Genomic DNA, 22,220 nt, shown 5'->3' with positions numbered 1-22,220 from the left:
TTTTGGCGTGGGCTGCGGAGCCTCATTTTTGTCCAACCATTGAGGCCGCCTTTTCAAATTAACATACAGCACCCATTCTTCATCTCCGGTAACAATTTGCTCTAAAAACGGCAAACGGTTTTGACAAGAGAGGAGCGAACTGCAAATTGTGACTCTTTGATTACGGTTGTTGTCGGTCAACTCATAAGGAACCCATTTTCCAAACTTTTGGACTTTGCCAAGTGCACGCAATTGATTGGAAATTGTTTTTTGTGAACAATTTAAAGTTGTCGCAAGCTCTTGTTGGGTAATTTGAGGATTTTGCACCAAAAGAGCTTGAAGAGCTTCTTGATCAAAATTGGACACACGGCCTCGACCACTCTTGTCATCTAACGAAAAATTTCCCTCGCGAAATTTCTCAAACCAACGCTGGCATTTTCTGGCGCTAACTGCATCTTGACCAAGAGCACTACAGATGTTTTTTGCAGCCTCACTTGCTTTTCTTCCTAATTGGAACTCGTAAAGCATGCAGTGCCGAATATGCTCTTCATCCGCCATCTTCTTAGCCCTAGTTTTGCAACAAAAACCAAACCAAACACAAACTTTTTCAAGCAAAACTTGTTAATTGCACTTCACACATTCTGTAGATACCACGTGTTTGAAGGTTATGTCAATACAAGTCAACGCCAAGCAAGATTTTAAACGAATGTTAAAAAACGACATTAATTGTTACTAGACCCGATAGAACATTTCTGCAGTGACGGCAGAGGAACCCACGGGCTGGGGGTGGGGGCAGAGGACCCTGACACCCATTTCCCACCAATCAGCAAAACAGCCATAGAAGCTGAAAACAACTCTCTTCCTTCATGCCTCCTCCCCAGCACAAAAACACCTCTCGGGTCATTTGCCATTGACCTCTAAATTATGAGTGTGAGTAATTAAAATGATATTACAGTTGTCAAAATAAATTAGCAAAGAACCAGGAGCCCCCATTTTCTGCTCCTCCTTGACATCCTGAGAGTTCCTAGCTGCTGTTCTGTAAAAGCTGATGATCGTGGGCAAAGGGGCTTCTGGACAAAGGGATGAGATGCAGATGTGATGTGGGAAGGGCAAGAGGGGTGCCTGAGGGGGCGAGGGGGCACACAAAGGCCTTCTGGTGCGTATGCAGCCGTGGCACAGCCTGTGGTCTGGGGTGGGCAGTGCAGGGGACAGGCCGTGTCTGCGGACTAGGACTCTAGCTCAGCAGGCGTGAGAGCAGGGCCTCTGGCAGGCGCCAAGTCACACCAGACTCACAGAAGGCCGGCCCTGGGAGCCAGTCTGCAGTGGGCTCAGGGCATGGAGATGGCCCATGTGTCTCCACTAAAAACATGTGTGCATCCCACGGTTATGCATCCTAAGGCCCTGCACCACCGGGGAACTAATCAGATCCAAGAAGTAAAGATTCCTCCAGGAGGTCCGGTGAGAGAAATCCTACCCTCTCCCTGCTCCCATAGCAGAAAATGGGCTCTCAGGCTGCAGGGACCTCGTCAACCCAAAGTGGCCGAGTAAGGGGTGGCAGTTACTCGGTGTAAACCTACTGGGAGTTCAGTACACATCTGATCTCCACCCCTGGGTGCCACCGGAGCCCACCAGCGTTGCCTCTACCCAGTCCTCTGCTGTGCCATTATCTTACTGCTTGGCATTTTTAATGAATGTATAAAGACAGAACTACCATTATGCCCATTTTACAGATGAAGAAACTGGGGCTCCAACAAGTTAACAGCTTGCCCAATATCCCCGCCATTTGAAAAGCCAGATTTGAACCTGGGTCTGTCTGACCACAAAGCCTGAGTCCATAATACAAGTCCTGAGCTCTACACCACACACACACACACACACACACACACACACACACACACACGGCGTTAACTCCCCAGGTATCAGGAAACACTCGATGCAGGTGTAACTGGCGGAGTCCAGAGGGCTGTAATGTCTCACACAAAACTTGACCATGGCTCTTTCCCTTTCTTCCTTTTGCCCTGAGTCCAGAAGATGGGGTGCAGGGGGAAGAGGCCCTGCTTCTCTCTCCTCTAATGGTGCGCATTCATCCCCGGATAATAAAATCAGAGCTCCAGGATTAATGGACGTGGCTCTTGCTTTCAAGTCCCACCCGCTGACAGATCGCCTAATTCCCACCCTTCTTCCTGAACCTTTCAGAAAAAAAAAAAAAAAAAAAAAAAAAAAAAAAAAAAAAAAAAAAAAAAATGCAGGCTGCTTGCTTATCTTAGTGTGGGGTTGCCGTGGAAACTGCATCCCTTGTGAGATGCACTGTCATAACATTTCAGTGCTGTTCGTAACACTTAAAGACACAGCTTCCTCCTCTCTGGGGCTTCGGTCCATGGGCAGTTGTCAAATGGTTGGGGAAGGGGAGGGGAGTGTGGAGGGAGATGAAGAGTTGGGAAAAGCCCTGGTTTGAGAAATGTCAGCTCTCATCTTTTGTGCCCAGGTGATGGGGAAGCTTAGAGAACAAACATCCTTCACGTGGCTTCAAGGCCAGGTCATGGCTCTGCTTGGGTTATCTGAGATGAACCCACCTATGTCCCCACAGAGTCAAGCCCTATTTCTATCCCCATTTTACAGAAGAGGAAACGAAGGCCCAAGGAGGGAAGGGCCCTGTGGTGAACACTGGGGGTGCTCCAGGTGACCCATCACCCTGGGTTTAGTTCTCAAAGTCCCACACCCCAAGAAAAACCCTTGGTCCCCGAGTGGAAGGTCCAAAGGGGGAAATCTTTTGTCTCCTACTATAACCCCAGAACCCAGGATAGTTTGGCACATGGTAGGTGCTCAATCAATATTTTTGAATGAATGAATAAAATGCCTGCCTCTCATTGACAGCTGAGAAACAGTCCATTGATATAGGTGCTGGTTCAGACTGAATGAAGCTCGCTGGGTTAGCTGGCTTGCCTAAGGCGGTACAGCTGAGAACCAGGGGTGCCCAGTGCCATAGGGACCGATGGATGGCCATGACAATGAACCCATCCAGCAGCACCATGCCCTGCACACCGCTCCCAGAGCCAGTCCCCTCTCCTGTGCCTGAGGTTGCAGTAAGAGCCAGGAGGAGGGGATGGCCCTCAGAAGAGGGTACAGGGCTGCCTCTGAGCACCTCTCAGCGCCCATGAGGAGGATGGGCTGGCGGCAGCATGGGCAGTAATTTTTCAGACCAGAAAGATGCCCCTCCAGCTCCTTAATTACTGCTGAGGCTTTCAGCCTCCCCACACCGCGGGTTCAGATGGAAGCACTCCAACCTCTTCAGGGGACCCGACGTGTCCACTATTAATTAAACATAGAAGCCAATTAGTTCAAAAGTTTGAATAGAAATGATGACAGATGGATTTCAGGCAGACTTCCTCCCTTCCCCCCACCCCCCACGAAGGTGGGAGGAGCAGGGGCCAAATGAGACGAGTCCCACTGCTCACGCCTCAGACCCATGGCGGAGCGCCAAGCCCAGGGGTCCTTCTCCGCTGGCACTGACTGCCATCCTTTCTGAAGGGTTCAGCGGTGAGTGGGGAGACAGGGGAGGGAGGAAGCTATCTCAGGCCCTCTTTCCGAAAGCGCACAGAGAATGGAGTCGTCCCCCTCCCACCAGGCTTGGGACCTCAGAAAGCTGGGTGACTCTCGATGGAGACCGGGGCAGCCTTGCTTTCTGAGGGCCTGCAGCAGGGCCTCAGGAGAGACAGGCCTTGCACTCGATGCCCCCCAGCAATGCGGAGACCCAGACAGAATAAACACCCCTGCCCCAGACACCAAAATGCCATTTCCTGAAGGGGCTACAATCGGAAGCTGGCTTCGGGACCATCATGGGGTCATCCTGTCCTGACTGCCATTTCCTTGGTGACCACTGTGCACCTGGGTCTTCACTAGCCTGTTCTCTACCCTGTGAGCCAGCTGTCAGCAGTTCCATTGTACAGTTGAGGAAGTAGAGGCCCAGAGCGGGGTACAGGATTCTAAACCTCACCATGTCCCCTCCTGGGGTATCGAGCTCTGCTTGACCAGGTTCTAGGTTTCCTCAGACACCTGCCATCCCATCACCCTTTCGTTCTACAGCTCAGAGCAAACGTGCACATGAACATATGCACATGCAGCAGCCAGACTCCTTCCTGGCCCGGAGAGCCCAGTAGTAAAGATGCTGCCTGCCTCACCAACCAAGGGATACAAACGAATCATGATGTCTGTAGTGACAGAATGAGGACACCCACATGATGGACACCCTGCAAACACCAAGAGGTGCTGAAGAGCAGCATCTCTTGGTGTTTGCAGGGTGTCCATCATGTGGGTGCCCTCCCCCCAGGTCTCCAAAGCATTCGTATAGAGGCTGGGGTGGGCCAAGGGTTCTGGAAGGGTCTTTCAGCTCCATGCACCCTGCACAGTCCCACAGACAAGGGTTGAGAGAAGGTGGGCGGGACTACATTTTTGAACGTGAGCTGTTATTATTTTCCCTTTTCCAGTGCTTGCAGTGTCTTGCTCACAGACTATGAAAATAAAGACTCATTTCCTATTGGTCTGGGGTACTCTTTCCTTTCCGTCCCACAAATACCATTATTCTGGGTTTCTGGCTCTCAGTCCACTCCTGGCTTGCTCCTGGATCAGCATCATGAACTTGAAGCCTCCTGGGGAGACTCCTCCCTAGGCCATATAACAGCAACCCCCAAGGGCCAGGGGAGCTTCACTGTTTGCCAAGGCCATGCCTACATTTTGTCTCACCGAATTCCTACAAGCCCCCCACAAGGTATCCTTGGCCACTGTTGTCAGGTGAAGAGGCTGAGGCTCAGAGAGGCTAAGTAACTTGTCTTTGGCCACATAGCAAGTTCCCAAAGGAACAGACAAATCCTGGAAAGCTTTTTTTCTTAGCAGCAATAGAAGCCAACAGAGCAACTCTCCTCCCAAAGGCTCCAAATTGGGCAATTGACTCCCGCTCTTGGCTAAAGGTGGGAAGAACCCTACGGGACTTGGCACTGGTTGGCTGTTTAAGTCCCGCCTGTGACTCATTTCTGCGGAGAAGTGAGAACCTCAGCGTCTCTGATGATCCCAGCTCTGACTTGTGTAAACATTCATAAACTGTAAAAAGCCTTCATCAATGAAGTCATGCAACACCCTCCTCCCCGGGTGAATGAAACCCAGCGATGGATGTGAGGGTGGTTTGCAAGGGTGTTGTACGGGGAAAATCCGCAAATCTTTCTTCCTTCGCTTTCGCTTTCTTCCCCCTCCCCCAGGAACTCCTTGTGGTTTGCTCCACACTCGTGCCCTGGCACCCTCACAGCCTTGTTCGCAGAAAGGCAATGGTAGCCGGATGCGTGGATTTCTCTTTTCACTCGCTCTCTCTCCTCTCCTTGGAACAATGGGCAGGGAATTAGTGTCCAGTCAACTCAGACACGTGACCTCCCGAATCCTGGCCAGCTTCTCTGGATACAAGAGAGCAACCCATCAGCTCTTGTATATAAAACACATCCCTCTGCAGGAAATCCCTCCTCCAACCTACGCTTTCTAGTAGGGCAGCCACTAGTCACATATGGCCACTGAAATCAATGAAAAGTAAATAAAGCTGCAATGTCAGTCCCTCTGTCGCATTAGTCATGCTCCAAGTGTTCTGTGTGGCATGTAGTTCACCTACTGGACAGTGCATACATCCGGGCCCTCACAGAAAGTTCCACGGGTCAGCACAGGTACAGGAGCTGCTGAGTTTGTGCAGACATGCTGACAACCACAGCTGTCTGGGGAGCCGGGGTCCTAGGGTGCGGCTGCTCCCCGACTCCCAGCTCTCTGAGTATGTATACCTGCCGGCTGTGTACGGAGGAGAAGAGATGTGAAAAGGTATACCCAGCTAGCTCCTGTTTACACACTGGCTTCTCACCCTTTTCTTCACGTGCCCTGTGACCGCAGCCATCCAAGTGCCGCGGCTGTCCGGGCACCACTGTTCGGCAAGCGGCAGGAGCACGAGGCCCCTGGAGCGGCGTTCTGCTTGGCCAGGTCTCAACGCCACGACACACGCAGAGCGAAGCACAGAGGGGAGGAAACCTTTACACAAAGGGAACGCTATTAATGGCAGCGGCCAGCCTGCCAAAGCCACAAGTATTTTGTGGAGAAAACTCGCAGTGGGCTGCAGTGGGGGCCAAGACGCAAATGAGGCAACTGAGGAGGAAAATTGGCTTCAGAGGCCGGTAGGGTGGGGGTGGGGGGTGCATATACCACCAGGAGAACATTTTTTGGCAGACAACAGAATCACCCATCTTCCTTCCCTGGTAACAAGGGACGGGCACAGGAGCTCTGGAACGCTACCCGTGGCAGTAAAGCTCTATAAGCATTTGCTGAATGAATCTATGCGAGGAGGAAATATTAAAGTAACGGATGTGGAAAAACCATTAAAAAAAAAAAAAACAGGAGGAGGATAAATGGAAAACCTAGGGTGGGAAGAGACAGGCTAAGGCAGGGCACACGGGATTTTTGGTATTTAGGTGGTGGGTACTCATGTGCTCAATGTATTGTTATAATTCACTCCCTCCATTCATTTTATAAATACATTTTGCATCTCCATGTATAACAGAAGCATTCACACGTGAAATTCATCAAGCCCTTAGGAAACATCTGGATTTTAGCACTAGCGTTGCCCGGATTAAGAATAATGCTTTGTCTTATTACGGAGGTTAGGGGTGATTAAAATCCCCCTAGATATTTTTAATGGTGCCGTTTATTTATATAGCACTCCACATTTTTATAGCGTTCACCACTCATATCACTGGGTTTAAACTGAGGAGTAAAGGAGGGCAGCCGTCCCAGAGCAGAACATGCTAGAAACCAGAAGATCTGCTGTTCCTTCCCGACTCTGCCCCTTATCAGCCGTGAGACCCTAAACAAAGGATCTGATGTTCAGGAGGCCTCGGTCTCCCAGTTGGGAACATGGGAGCATGTGCTTTGGCTGTCTGTCTGTCTTGCCGGGTGGTTGTTCGTTAACCCTCACTAATTGGTCAAGTCTTCGTTGAGTAATTCCTGGGGGCCAGACATAGCCCTGGGTGGGTGTCAGGGACAGGACAGTAGACATGGCAGAAGAGTCTGCTGACCGGGGACAGAGAATAGAACAGTACTTCATTACACGAAGATACATATGAGAAGTGATGGCACAGGGTCTCCAGAGAGCTAACGGCAAGGGTTCAACAGGTCTGAGGGCAGAGCTGGGCCATTAATGCCTGGATTCATTCTCATCATCTGTGGTCTCGTTGGGAAGGTAATGGGCCGACATGACTGTCATAAAGACAAGAATAAAGAGGCTTTAGAGAAAATGGGGTCAAAGCAAGACCGCGAGCCAGGAGCAGAAGGCTCAACTAGGGCCAAGAGCCCGCCACACACCCCAGAACAGATCCTGCCCGATGCTGGTTGGCACTGGTTGGTAATGAGCTGTTGTTCTGGGCTCCAGAGTCTTCCCAACCCCTCCAAGCCCCTCCTCACACCCAGAAGCTAAAGGGGGGACATCTAGCCCAGGAGACGCCTCTGGGATCCAGCACTTGGACCTCTGTCCACTCCGACTGGTCAGCACCAGCACCGATGTGCCCTTCAATAGCTGGCACTTTGCCCCTGAGCAAAGTGGGGTTCTAAATGGCACTTCAATCTCTCCTCCTAAGCCCGTGGTCAGCAAACTGTGGCTCATGAGCCACATGGGGCTCTTTGGTCCCTTGAGTGTGGCTCTTCCACAAAATACCACACCCTGGGCGAGTCTATTTTAAAGAAGTGGCATTAGAAGTTTAAGTTTAAAAAATCTGGCTCTCAAAAGAAATTTCAGTCATTGTACTGTTGATATTTGGCTGTGTAGACTAATGAGTTTGCAGACCACTGTCCTAAGCCAACAGTGCAAGCGGTGCCCTGGCCTCTTCCTCACACCATAGAGCCTCTGGGATCCAAGGAAGTTTCCCTCGTGCATGGGCCTTCTGGGGCACACGGAAGGGCCAGGAGAGATCGTGGGTGACAGCCAAGAAAGAAGTTCTAAAGGCCCAGCCTGTGTGAAGGAAGCTCCAGGGGAGAGAAGTCGGAGCCTTGAGGGATGGTGAAGGCAGCTCCACACGCTGGCAGACAGCAAAGGGTCGGGCCGAGCCACGTGGGAGGAGGATTCAGCCCGGAATGCTGAGGCTGAGCAGGGCCAGCATGATCCGATGGGGCTGCATGAAGAGCTGGCTGGCTGCAGGGCCTCACAGGGTCAGGCAAGTGCCTGGAGTGGGCAAGGCTTCAGGAATAGTTGTGGAATAGTCTGGATTCGTGTGTTGTGATTGTCTCATTCCAGTCTGTGACTTCCTATGCATTTTCGTAATCGTGTCTTTGATGAGCAGAAGTTTTACATTTTGATGAAGTCCAATTCTCCACATTTTCCTTTTATGGTTACTATTTTTAATGCCCCAGCTGAGACTATTTGTCTACCACATGGTTGTGAAGATAGTCTCCTAGGTTTTCTTCCAGAAATTAAAAATTCCTTTAACTCAACAATAATCCAATTAAAAAAAAAAAGTGGGGTGGGAGGGGGGAAGCAAAAGACTTGAGTGGCTATTTCACAAGTGAATATATTCAAAATGATAACAAGCCTAAGAAAACATGCTCCCCTTCACTGGCCAACTAGGAAAGGGCAAATTAAAACCACGGCGACTTACTGCTGCACAGTGAGCGAATGGGTACCATTGAAAAGCTGACCACACCACATGGTAAGCAGGTTGTGGAAGAAATGGAACCCTCCTGCACAGCGGATGGAGGTAGGAAATGGTACAGCCATCTTAGAAAACAGCTTGGCAGTTTCTTATAAAGTAAACATACACCTAGTCTCTGACATATCCATCCTACCCCTAGGTATTTCCTCAAGAGAACAGATGGTGTGTGTCCACCCAAAGACCTCTACTCAGATGTTCACAGTAGCCTGGCTACACGGTAGCCCCAAATTAGAAACAACCAAATGTCCATCAACGGGTGAATGGGTGGTCAGATTATTTTTTATGAACACAATGGAATACAATGCAGCAAGGAAAAAGAATAAGCTTGCCAAAAACCAGTTTGGCTCAGTGGATAGAGTGTCAGTCTGCAGACTGAAAGGTCCCAGGTTCAATTCTGGTCAAGGGCGTGTACATTGGTTGCAGGCACATTCCCAGTAGGAGGTGTGCAGGAGGCAGCTGGTCAATGTTTCTCTCTCATTGATGTTTCTAACTCTCTATCCCTCTTCTTTCCTCTCTGTAAAAAAATCAATAAAATATATTTAAAAAAAAAAGAAAAGAAAGAAGAAAAAGAATGAGCTATCCATACAGGCAACAACGTTGTTGGATCTCATAAAACATTAAACAAAAGGACATGAATAAAGGACATCAGATACAAGAGTCCAACTGTGTGGTTCCATCCCCAGGAGGGCCTGGAGGCAGCAGAGCTAACCCATAGGGACAGAAAGCAGATCAGGGCTGCCCCTGGGGAGTGAGGGAGGACTGACTGAGAGGGGCGCAGGGGAACTTTCTGGGCTGGTGGGAAAGCTCTCTATCTTGCTGGAAGTATGGATTGCATGGGTGTATACAAGTTGAAAGGTGTTTGAGCTCTATGTAAATTGTACCTCGATGATTTTAAAGGCACTACATTCCTATGTACCAAACATTCCCAAGCGTCATGGCAGAACAGACAGAGGCACGAACACACTTTTGGAAGGTTCCATTCATTCACTATCCACCAAATATCTGTTGACCCTACTGTGTGCTATTACAGCCTCTAGACTCTAGAGCAACAAATAAGATAGTGTCCCATCCATCAAGGAGCTAACAGTCATCTCGTCATGTGTGTGTGCATGCATTCATGCATGTGGAGGGGGGGGAGGGCGGGGAAGGGGTGTGTGTGTGTGTGTGTGTTTAGGTGTCACGTCTCTAGAAGTTAGCTATCATTTTCCAATGACCAATTAAAGTTGTTATAATATTAAAAAACAAAACAAAAAACATCAGCCACTCAGTCACCTCTTGGTCCCCCAGGCCCTTGGCAGCCCAACATCTGGACCTGTCCCAAGCAGCACCCCCTCCCCCCCAGGGGTTGGGGACCAGGTAAGACTCAGAGGGCCCCTCTGTGGAATGTGGAGACTGTGGGATGCCCTCCAGCAGGGCCCAGCATGCAGACGCCAGGGAAGTTTTCCAAGCCTTCAACAGATTTCCCTATCTCTCCGCTGCAGACGACAAGGCTGGCGGGGTGCCCTCCAGAGCAGCCACTTGATGACTAAGCCACCGTCTCTGGCTACTCCTCTTGCCCTTTGCAGAAACCTCTAGAGCATCATATTTCCTAATGTGTGTGATAAGCTAGTCCGTTCTCAATTGCTTTCTCTTAAAGGGACAGGAAAAAAGAAACCACAGCTGAAAAGTCGTTACTTTACAGACAGGCTCAGAGACCCAGCAGTACATAGAAACACACATGTCCCCATCTCTCACTCCAGCCCCAGAAAGCTGGCAGTTGCAGGCAGTTAGTTCATTGCACCCCAAACCCTTTTTAAGAAGGGTTTGGTTGATAGACCGAAGTCCCCAAACTGGCGCTCATAGCTGCTCTCCACAGGGCCCAGAGCTCGTCCTGATCCCCATTTTACAGATGAGGAAACTGAGGCTCATGGAATGATATGACATGCGCAAGGTCACATAGCTAGCAAGTGGCACGCCTTCCTTCCTGGATTCCAGAGCTTCTGATTCCAAAAACTAGTATAAGGTCCAATGTCATTTTCTCCTTAACAAACCACAATCCATGAAGAAGATTAATTAGGTGGATTGTAGCAAGAAGGTAAGCCCCATAAGGGCACAGGCCATGCTTTTGCCTGGGTCATTGCTATCGATATAAGCTGGAAGGAATGAGTGAACAAATGAAATAAAAGGGGTCAAGAGATGCACCAGCCTCAGACGGTATCTGCAGTGGGTCCAGGGTTCCTCCCTGACTCAATTTCCCCATTCTCCCCAGAGGCCCTGATGGATTCAGCATCTGGGTCAAGCATCTTAGGTAATCCAGTGTTCTGTAGACCATGAGCAGAAGAACAAGCAAGACCACCCAAAAGTTGGGTTGCAGTATGAGAGAGAGAGTCAAAGAGAGAGAGGGCACACGAAGGGTGGAGAGGAGTTGGTAGGATGTGAGTTGGAGAAAGGAAATCTGCAAAAGGAATGATGTATGGGTGGTGAGTGGGTGCAGGTTGAGTGTGCAGGAGTGTGAGTAGGTGTGTGCAGGCATGTGCTCAGGTATGCTTAGGCATGTGGATAGGCGTGTGCAGGGAGAATGTGAAGGCTTGGGGTACAACCAGTGTGTGTATGCCCATCAGGAGCAATCGAAGGCAGTATCTATCTAAAAGAGACCAGGATGGGGTGCTCCATTTGCTCCCAGGGGGACAAATGTCAGTCACAGTCCTGAACCCGAAGGTTCCCAGCCTAGGAAGGTTCCTCCCAGCCCTTACACCTCCGCAGGATCTGCCCAGCTGGCCTGCCCCGCTCCTTCCTTCCTGTAGCAAGTCAAAGAGGAGCCCTCACCGAATACAGAAAGGGCCCAGTGCATTGTATTAGCATCTGAGGGCAGCCTGGTCTGAGGAGGCTCTAGACCAGTGGTCAGCAAACTCATTAGTCAACAGAGCCGAATATCAACAGGACAATGATTGAAATTACTTTTGAGAGCCACATTTTTTAAATTTAAACTTCTTCTAATGCCACTTCTTCAAAATAGACTCGCCCAGGTCGTGGTATTTTGTGGAAGAGCTACACTCAAGGGGCCAAAGAGCCGCATGTGGCTCATGAGCCACAGTTTGCCGACCACGGCTCTAGAGAGTTTGAATGTCTACCCTCTCCCTGGCCCCATTTCAGAATCCCGAGGGTAGAGGGCTGGTCTCCCTTCACATGACCTGGGTTTAAACTGAGGACAGAGCCCACAGGGGCCCTGGGGGAGGGGAGAGAACAGAGGAGGAACACACAAAGCTGGAAGAAAAGAGAGCACAATGGAAGCTTCTCCCCCTGAGAAGGGCTCAGGGTCAATGCTAGGGCAGTTTCCCAGGACAGACCCCCCCATGCCTGCAGCCTTCACCAGACCCATGACGGCCGGACAGTTCCTCCCTTGGCTGTTTCTGTCCTAAAATACCAGGGTGACTCTATTTATTTAGCAGGACTTGCGACCGCAGACAGTGCAACTGGCTTCTCCAACAGAGCAATGCTCTTCTTCGTCCACACTCCCCTCAACGGGACCCCCATGAGAGCAGATGTGCTGTTCTCTTTGGTATCCCCAGCACCTGAACCAGGCCTCGAATACCACAGGTGCTCAATAAATGCATGGAGCCTTACACGGATGCCTCTTTCCAGCCGTTCCCTAGGGAGCGGGCGTAGACTTGAAGGAGTTGCAAGAAAGAAAAAGAGGGATGTGGGAGGCAGGCAGCAGGAACCACAGGGCGATCTGTTAACAGTGGGAGAGGAGGGAGAATGAATTCATTTCCTCCCTGAAGTAATTTGCCTGTAAATATTCACAAAACCACGTAATTCCTCTCAGCCTTCCCATTAAAAAGAAATGCATAAATAAACCAGCCGACCCAGGGGCTTAAAACACAGACTGCTATTTCTGCTTTAAAATATGAAGGTGACTGTATTAATTTAGGTGTAACCACCCCGCTACCCCCAAAGAGTCCCAGAGGGCGTCCAGAAGTGGGTCACCTACAGAGCCAGGGGGTGGCTTGGCAGAAGTCAGTGCCGGTCACCCAGGAGCTGACGTAGCTTTGCCTGCAAGGCCCCAGGAGTAGCGGACCCAGCATCCCAGAGGCCAGAACAGGTGGCCTCGCTGGCCAGGATTTGGCTTGGCAGACTGTCCCCTGCCTCCCCCAGCATGACTTCTGGTTGGAGGGTCCAGAGGTCACACACAGATAGGCCTCTGTGCTCCAAGTGGAGCCCTTGGTAAGGAGAAAAACAAATGCCTTCTCAAATGTTAGAAATGCATGGCATACAGGGGGGCTATTGGAAGCTAGCATCCCCTGGCAGGGTCTCTGTCAGGGCAGAAGTCTTCTATTCAGTCACCAGCGGCCCTCAGCAGTTACCCAAGGTCCTCTTGGTGTCCTTACCCTGAGCACCTCAGGAAGGGTAATCCTCAGCCAATCAGGGACAGGAAGCAGACTCAAGAGAGGGAGATCTTGTGGAAACCGGTTTGGCTCAGTGGATAGAGCGTCAGCCTGCAGACTGAAAGGTCCCGGGTTTGATTCCCATCAAGGGCGTGTATAATACTTTGGTTGTGGGCACATCCCCAGTAGGATGATTCTCTGGAGGATGATTCTCTCTCATTGATGTTTCTAACTCTCTATCCCTCTATCTTCCTCTCTGTAAAAAAAAATCAATAAAATATATTTTTTTAAAAAGAGAGGGGGATCTCTATCTCTCTCTCCAGATGGACCGTGCAAACTCTGGGGGCACCAACAGGGAACTCAGGCTCTGAGCCCAATCCTAAGAACCACATCCAGGAAAGCTTGTCAACCTGGACTCAATCAAGTCCTAGAAGGACAAGAGCAAATAAAAGTGTCAAAGGGCAAAACACTTGCCCCAAGGCAAGCTCTCTTGCTCTGAATCACCATGGCATCCCCAAGAGGCCTGTTGCTATTCTTATCCCCATCATACAGACGGGAAAACTGAGATCCAGAAATGTAGTTGCACAGGGAGTCCACAAGAGAATCTGGATTTTACCCAGACATTCCGGCTCTGGGTCTGTATGCAAAATCACTAGCGTATGGAGGGGAGGAGGCAGGATCGTGGAAAGAAGATGGATGCAGGGACCCAAACCAGCGCACGTTTGACTTTGTCAGGGGAGAGAGTATGTGTGTGCCATTTTCCTTTTCAATATAGGAAGGCCCACTCATATCATTACCTCACTTAATCTCAGCAGAGCATTTCAAGGAAAGGTTATTACGCCCAATTCACAGGCGAAGAAAGTGAGGCTCACACAGCTTCAAGGTCTTCCCGCGAGCAAGGGAGTCTGGGCCAACTCACCACCGCAGCCTCGGCTGGCTTCGGGTCGAGCTCCTCCACCAGAGAGCGACTCGGGGCAAGTCCGACACTAGCTGGACCTCAGTTTCCACATCTGTAAAGTGGTCCCTTCTTCAGCCTCAGCCCAGGGCAACTGGGAAGATAGGAGGTAGCAGTGACCATGGCGAAGCACACAGTCCCAAGGTGTGAGAACCGGCTGCGCCCAGAGGATTGACATTTCCAGCAGTGCACCCGATGCCCTGCAGGATGCCCCACCAGCAGAGAGATTCAATTATGGTCATTATGGTGCACTCAGGAAAACCAGGGAGCAGGCTAATACATTTTAGAAAGATTTGCAGCAACAGAGGTTGGATCTCAATGAGTCTGCTGCTTAACCCTCAGTTAAGCAGAAAATCCATTTAACCACAAGGCAACACTGCCTTTCCCTGTCTCCAGTCAATCACTTGTTTTCTACTGTCTTCCAGTTAGATGTATGTTTTTATCACCCCGAGGCTGCCTTAGAATGAAAAGTAAGTTCATTGATGGAGATAAAGATGTGGGGTGGGGGAGGGGGGAGGGAGGGAGAGAAGCCTCTGTGGGCTTGCAGCCTCTGGACCCTTGAACCTCTGCTCCCTCTGCTCCAGAAACACAGGGCTTAGAGCCATCGCTGCCAACGATGCAGATGAGCTTTGGAGAAAGCAGTGTGAGGGGCGCAAGAGGAAGTGCTCCTTCACACCTCCCCCTCCGCCCCACAGGGAGCAAGCCCCACATCTGTAATCATTGGGAGCTCCCAGAAAGAGGCTGGGGAATGGATGTGCTTAGGGGGACCATCGGGGCCAGACCCCGTGACCTCCAAGTGTGCAAAGCCACAGAACAGTGCCAATGGGAGTGGTCAGAGAGGCACGATCAAGAGAAGGGAGAGATTCAAGTGAGGGAGGCTATTCCCCCAAAATGAGAAAGAAGACCCATCCACCAGATCGTGTTCTCAGTCCTCCAACAAAACAGCATCGACAAACACATGCAAAGAGCTGCTCTGGACATAGAACTGTTGGGTGAAATACAGGATGCTCCATTACGTTTAAGGTTCAGAAAACAAATCATTTTTGATTTGTATTGGCGTGCCGAGGGTGGGGACTCAACGTTGCATGGGACTTCCACCAAACAATTACTCAGCGTCTACACCAAGTTCAAGTGTCACGGGGTGTCCTGTGGTTGAACTGACCAGGCCTGGCCGCTCCTCCCAGAGGCAGAGGCCCTGAGCAGCAGAGACAAGCTGCACGTCCCGGGCCAGCGCGGCCCAGGAAGGCCGGCGCAGCTGCGAGGCGGCAGGACGGGGAGCAGAGAAAAGCAGGAAGCCGGACGGCACGGACCTTCTGGAGGCACCGCTGCCGAACGTGCGCCGGAGGGGGAACAAAGGCAGGAAACGAGGGGGCCTCTCGTCCGGAGATGGGGGGCTGAATGACCTCTCCTTCCTCTGTTTCCAGGCTCTCTGTGACGCTGTTTGATTGTCTTCATAGCCACAGCATACACACGCACACAGAACTGTCAACTTGTCTTACCTTTTGAGCGAATCAGGTTTTTTATCAGATTTTTCTATCAGATGCTGAAGCCAGGGACTGGGGATTTTTCATCTTGGTATCCCAAGAGGTGCTCAGGGAAGGAGGGAGGGAGGAGGAAAGGAGAGAGAGGGGAAAAAGGGGTGGAGAAAGAGAGTAAAGAAGAACTAATGCCAAGGGTTGGGAAATCCCAGCTGGAAAGTGACTTCTGAGGGACATGGGCCCTCCCTGCTGGAGGAACTCCTGTCACCCTGAGTCTCCTGGCTACTCCTGGCTGGGGAGGCCCCTGTGGTCATAAGCCTGGGTGGCATGTGGACAGCAGGCAACACAAAGCCCGGCCTCCGTTGGTCCTGAGGTCCCCTGCTCCCCAGTCCTCCGCACCTACTGAGAGCCACCACCCAGCCAAGGGGACACACTGCAGGATGCGGGGACAGGCCTGGGAGCTCCCCGAGACAGAAAGCAAACTCTGCGCCCTCCTGTTCTGCCCAGCCTGCTCCTGTGGATATGCCTGCCTCTTGGTGCAAGTTCAGTCTAAACAGATGCCCTGTGTTCCTAAGAAGCCCTGTCTTTGAAGTCTGGAGGCAAATCTCAGCTCCAAAGGGACATTTCCCACCAAAAAGGCTCTGTAGGGAGTCTGGGCAGAAATAAAAACCAAAAGCCCTGGATCCTTATCTCCTGGTATTTATGAGATTTTTTTATAGACTGGCCACCTCCAAGGACTGCATGGCTGAAAGGGAAAGGGAAGGAGAGGGAAGGTGAGGAAGGCATCCCTCTGCACAAGGCTGGAATGACCCCAGGAGGGCCACAGCATCAGATCCAACTGGGCACACTGTCACCCTGAGGGTGAAGCTTTCAGTGCCCAAATGGCACTCATAACTGGAGCCGTCAGGAACTGGAGCCAAATACCTACCGACTGAGGGTCTCCTGGACACCTGGTTCCGAGCTGCCCCCCCCCACCCCCCTCAGCCTATACAAAACCCCTGGAAAGCCCTCCTACACCTCTCCCAATTGGAAGCTACCTGGTCATAGTGCTGGACCAGCCATAGGACTCCCTCTTCTTCAGGATCTCCTATGTACCTTCCACCCCTCCCCCAGCCCCAGCAACAATTCACTTGGAAACACCTCCATATTGGCGTGCCAAGGGTGGGGTAGTGGGAGCGATCTGTAGGCCATAGGGGAGGAATTGTCTGTAGATAATTAAAAAGCAAACAGACAAAAACAACACGAAAAGCTGACAATTCTAAACAATGTCAGTGATAAAACACTGCCTTAAAAATATATTTTTGTTGCCCTAAATTCTTAACAATTGCTATAGTTGCTGATGAATTTAAATATGTATGTAAGCTTCCAATGATTGCACTGTTATACTTAATCTTTAATAAACATCAGGCTTACAAGACAGTTAGTTCAGAGGATATCCACTTAGCCAGCCAGACCCAATGCAAGGGGATTCTGCCACACAGGTTCACCTCTGTGTGGAGAATAAGGATTCAGGGTCCTTGGAGTTCTCTGTACCCAGTTCCAATCTCCAGCCCCAATGCCACTCGATATTCCCCCATGTACACATATACATCTGCACTAAGCCATGATACACAGTGGAAACAGATTAAGTGCCCATCAGCGGAAGAGTGGATTAGAAAACACAATTACATCTACACAATGGAATACTATGTTGCTGTAAAAAAGAAGAAATTCTTATCATTTGCAACAACATGGATGGAATTGGAGAGCATTATGCTAAGCAAAATAAGCCAGTCAGAGAAAGATAAATATCTCATGATCTCACTCATTTGTGGAATAAAAATGAACAACATACACTGATGAACAAAAATAAAACCAGAGACACAGAAGCATCAAACAGACTTCCCTATGAGGGAAGGCGGGGATGAGGAGATAAGAGATCAACCAAAGGACTTGCATGCATGTCTATGAGCAGAACCAATAGACACAGACAGTAGGGGGTGAGGGCATGTGCTGGGGGGTGGGAGTGGCCTGGAAGAAGTCAATGGGGGGAAAAGGAGACTTATGTAATACTTTAAACAATAAAGAATTTAAATGATAAAAAAGGGATAACAAAAGAATACTATGACTAATTCTATGCCCATAAATTACTAACGTAGATAAAATAGATTAATTCCTTGAGAGACACAATCTGCCAAAACTCAAACAAGATGAAATAGGCAATCTGAATAGGCCTGTGTCTATTAAATAAATTGAATCAATGATTAATTTAAAAGAGAAAGCATCAGGACCATATAGGTTCATTGGTGAATTCTACCAAACACCTAAGTAAGAAATTATACTAATTCGCCACAATCTCTTCTAGAAGATATGAACAGAAAGAGTATTTAATAACTCATTCTAGGAGGTCAGCATTACCCTAACACCAAAACCAGGCAAAGAAAACCATAGGCCAATATCTCTCATTAACATGGATATAAAAATCCTCAAGAAAGTAATAGCCAATCAAATCCAGCAATATGTAAAGAGAATTATAGACCAGAGCCAGGAAATTTATTCCAGGTATCCAAGGCTGGTTTAGCATTCAAAAGTCAATTAAAGTAACCCATCACATCAAGAGGCTGAAGAAGAAAAACCACATGATTATATTAGGAGGTGCAGAAAAAGCAACTGACAAAATTCAACATCCATTCATGGTTTTTTAAAAACTTGGCAATCTAAGAATAGAGGTGGATTTCCTCCACTTGATAAAGAACATCTGCAAAGAACTTACAGATAACATCATACTTGTGGTGAGAAACCAGGAGCTCTCCCACTCAGTTCAGGATCAAGGCAAGGACGTGCCCTCTCACCACTGGTTTTCAACATTGTACTGGGAGCCCTGGCTAATATAATAAGACACATTTTTCTTTTATTATTGAGGAGGAAGTTTTTGTTTTGTTTTTCTGTTTTTTACAGGTTTGTGCTTTGTTTTGTTTTACAAATTGGGAAGGAAGAAATAAAACTGTCTTTGTTCACAGATGCCCTGATTGTGTAGAAAATCTTTTTAAAAATTTGACAATAAACTCATGGAACTAATAAGCATTTATAGCAAAGCAAGGTTGCAGAATACAAGGTTAATATACAAAAATAAATTGCTTCCTATATACCAGCAATGAGCAAGTACAGTCTGAATTTAAGACACAATACCATTTCCATTAGCACCAAAAGAAATAGCATATTTAGGAATAAATGTGAGAAAATATTCACAAGAGATCTATATGAGAAAAGCTACAAAACTATGATGAAATACATTGAAGAAATAAATAATTGGATAGACATTCCATATTCATGGATAGGAAAACTTGATATTGTCAACATGGCAGTTCCTTCCAATGTGATCTACAGATTCAATGCATGCTCAGTCAAAATCTCAGCAAGTTGTTTTGTAAATATTGACAAACTGATTCTAAAATTTATATGGAGAGGTAAAAGACCCAGACTAGTCAACACAATATTGAAAAACAAAGTTGGAGAATTGATAATACCTGACTTCAAGACTTGCTATAAAGCTACATTAATCAAGACAGCCTGGTAGTAGTGAAATAATAAATAAATCAGTGAACCAGAACAGAGAGCCCAGAAATAGACCCACATAAATATAGTCACCTGATCTTTGACAAAGTAACAAAGGTAATACAAAGGAAAAGAGGTAGTCTTTTCAACAAATGGTGCTGGAACAACTAGACTTCCATATGTAAAAGAGTGAATTTAGACACAGATCTTATAATCCTTGTAAAAATGCACTCAAAATGGATCACAAGCCTAAATGTAAAATGCAAAACTCTAAAATTCCTAAAAGTCAACACAGAATAAAAATCTAGATGACGTTTTGTTTGGCAATAACTTTTTCAATACAATACCAAAGATATTATCCATTAAAAAAAAAAAAGATAAGCTGAACTTTATTAAAATTTTTTAAATGATGCTCTTTGAAATACACTATTTAAAAAAAATATTTTATTGGTTTTATACAGAGAAGGATGGAGAGGGATAGAGAGTTAGAAACATCAATCAGCTGCCTCCTGCACACACCCCACTGGGGATGTGCCCACAACGAAGGTACATGCTCTTGACCGGAATCGAATTCAGGACCCTTCTGTCAGCAGGCCGACGCTCTCTACACTGAGCCAAACTGGTTTCAGCATGAAAGACACTATTAAGAGGAGACAAAGACTAGGAAAAAATATTTGCAAATGATAGATAGGTAAAGGACTGTTATCCAAAATAGCAACGAACTCTTAAAACTGAACAATAAGTAAATGAACAACCGATTAAAAAATGACAAAAGGCCTGAGCAGACAAGTCACCAAAGATATACAGATGGAAAACAAGCATGTAAGAAAGAAAATGCTCAACATCATATGTCATTAGGAAACTGCAAATTAAAACAATAATGTGATATCACCACACAGCGATTAGGATGGCCAAAATCCAAAACACTGACAACACAAAATGCTGGGAGGATGTGGAGCAGCGGGAACCCTCATACACTACTGGTGGGAATGCAAATGGTACAACCACTTGGGAAGGTAGATTGGCAGTTTCCCTCAAATTTAAACACACTTTTACCATATGACCCAGCAATCGCGCTTCTTGGTATTTACCCAAATGAGTTGAAAACGTATGTCTACCAAAAAACCTGTGCACAGATATTTATAGCAGCTTTATTCATAATTGCCAAAACTTGGAAGTGGCCCAGGTGTCCTTCAGGAGATGAATTGATAAATAAACCATAGCACACCCAGACAACAGAATATTATTCAGCTTTAAAAAGAAATAAACTTAGCATTATTCACACAATAGCTAAACCATGAAGCAAGTATCCATTGATGATGAATGGATAAGCAAAATTTAACTAAGCACATACAAAAAAAGGAGGAAGTTCTGACATAGGCTACAACATGAATGAAACTTGAGGATATTATGCTAAGTGAAATAAACCACATACACAAAACACATACTATAGGATTACACCTATATCAGGTACCTGATATAGGTGTAATCCTATAGTATGTGTTTTGTGTATGTGGTTTATTTCACTTAGCATAATATTGTGTGAATAATGCTAAGTTTATTTCTTTTTAAAGTTTCCTAATGACATATGATGTTGAGCATTTTCTTTCTTACATGCTTGTTTTCCATCTGTATATCTTTGGTGACTTGTCTGCTCAGGCCTTTTGTCATTTTTTAATCTGTTGTTCATTTACTTATTGTTCAGTTTTGAGAGTTCGTTGCTATTTTGGATAACAGTCCTTTACCTATCTATCTTTTGCAAATATTTTTTCCTAGTCTTTGACTCCTCTTAATAGTGTCTTTCATGCTGAAACCAGTTTGGCTCAGTGTATAGAGCGTCGGCCTGCTGACAGAAGGGTCCTGAATTCGATTCCGGTCAAGGGCATGTACCTTCGTTGTGGGCACATCCCCAGTGGGGTGTGTGCAGGAGGCAGCTGATTGATGTTTCTAACTCTCTATCCCTCTCCATCCTTCTCTGTATAAAACCAATAAAATATTTTTTTTAAATAGTGTATTTCAAAGAGCATCATCAGGGCCAAGTGTAAACCCCGAGATAAAGGCTCAGTTCATACCTGAAGTGGCTCCCAGCTCTCAGAACCGAGAGCTGACATAACCCAGGACCCATACTCAGACCTTTTTTAGACCAGGCACGAAAAGAGGTATGTGTCTCCAGGGTAACCCCACTATTTGGCCATAACACCCAGCTCTCACATCTCAAGAGCCTGAACCTCTTCAAAGAGGTCACCTTGGGAGGCCACATTAGTCCAGGGGACTGCCATCGCTCAAAGCAAACAGGTAGGCCTTGCTGGCAGTTTCCTCGCCCTCACAACCACCCGGTGGTTTGCCAAGTACTGAAGTTCTGGGAGATCAAATCACTCGCCCGAAGTCAAACAGCTACTGAGAAGGCGGAGCTGGGGCTCGGCTTCCACCCGTCTGACTCCCAAACCCCAGCAAACATTCCCACAGCAGCACATGGCTGTCTGCCTGTGGCCATCTGATCACCTTTGATTTTTTCCTGTGACTCTACCAATGATCTGTTTCCTGGCTCACAACAGGGGGAAGGCTAAATCACTCTGCTGACTGCACCACCCCCTGAAGGTAGCTCAGAAACAAGAGCACGCTTGCTTCTTTTTAATGCACTTAAAGAAATTCTTGGCTGGCGTGGCTCAGTGATTGAGCATCGACCTATGAACCAGGAGGTCATGGTTCGATTTCCTGCCAGGGCACATGACTGGGTTTCGGGCTCCATCCTCAGTGTGGGGCATTGTTGGTGATTCTATCTCTTTCTCGCTCTCCCTTCCTTTCTGAAATCAATAAAAATACACTTTAAAGAAAGCTATTCTTTCCCTTTGTTCACCCAGGCCCCCGACTTCCTCTGATTAGAGAAACATCCGTAGCAGAAAGGTCCCGGGAAAGTTATGCCTTCTCCGATTCACTTCAGAGCCTTCCCCTGAGTAAGAAAGCCATGCAAGATCCAGACGCTGTGATAAGGCAATAGCTTCCTGTGAGGATAGGGCATCTGCTGCCAGGAGGCTTACAATTAACACTGTGGCCTGAGAGCTGGCCAGGCTGGGGCGCTGCAGGGCACAGGTGCTATCGAGGGGGTGAGAGAGAGCCCACTCCAGTGCCAGGCCAAGCCACTCCAATGAGGCTGTCCACTCGGGCCTCTGCCTGGCCCTGCTTTACCTGCCTG

General features: G+C 48.1%; 1 protein-coding gene across 2 annotated transcripts in view; it reads right to left on the bottom strand.

The window, feature by feature from the left end:
• TSPAN18 (tetraspanin 18) overlaps window positions 1–22,220 on the bottom strand; it is a 139,426-nt gene that overhangs the window by 87,232 nt on the left and 29,974 nt on the right. The window contains exon 3 of one of the 2 annotated variants that reach the window (XM_045577465.1): window positions 13,980–14,109. The exons of the other annotated variant lie outside the window; for it this stretch is intronic. The gene's annotated coding sequence lies outside the window, so the exon portion shown is untranslated. The remainder of the gene's footprint in view (window positions 1–13,979; window positions 14,110–22,220) is intronic. 2 annotated transcript variants of the gene reach the window in all.

This window comes from Pipistrellus kuhlii, unplaced genomic scaffold (genome assembly GCF_014108245.1).
Source record: "Pipistrellus kuhlii isolate mPipKuh1 unplaced genomic scaffold, mPipKuh1.p scaffold_m20_p_9, whole genome shotgun sequence".
NCBI lineage: Eukaryota > Metazoa > Chordata > Mammalia > Chiroptera > Vespertilionidae > Pipistrellus > Pipistrellus kuhlii.
This window is presented reverse-complemented; position numbering and strand designations above follow the sequence as displayed.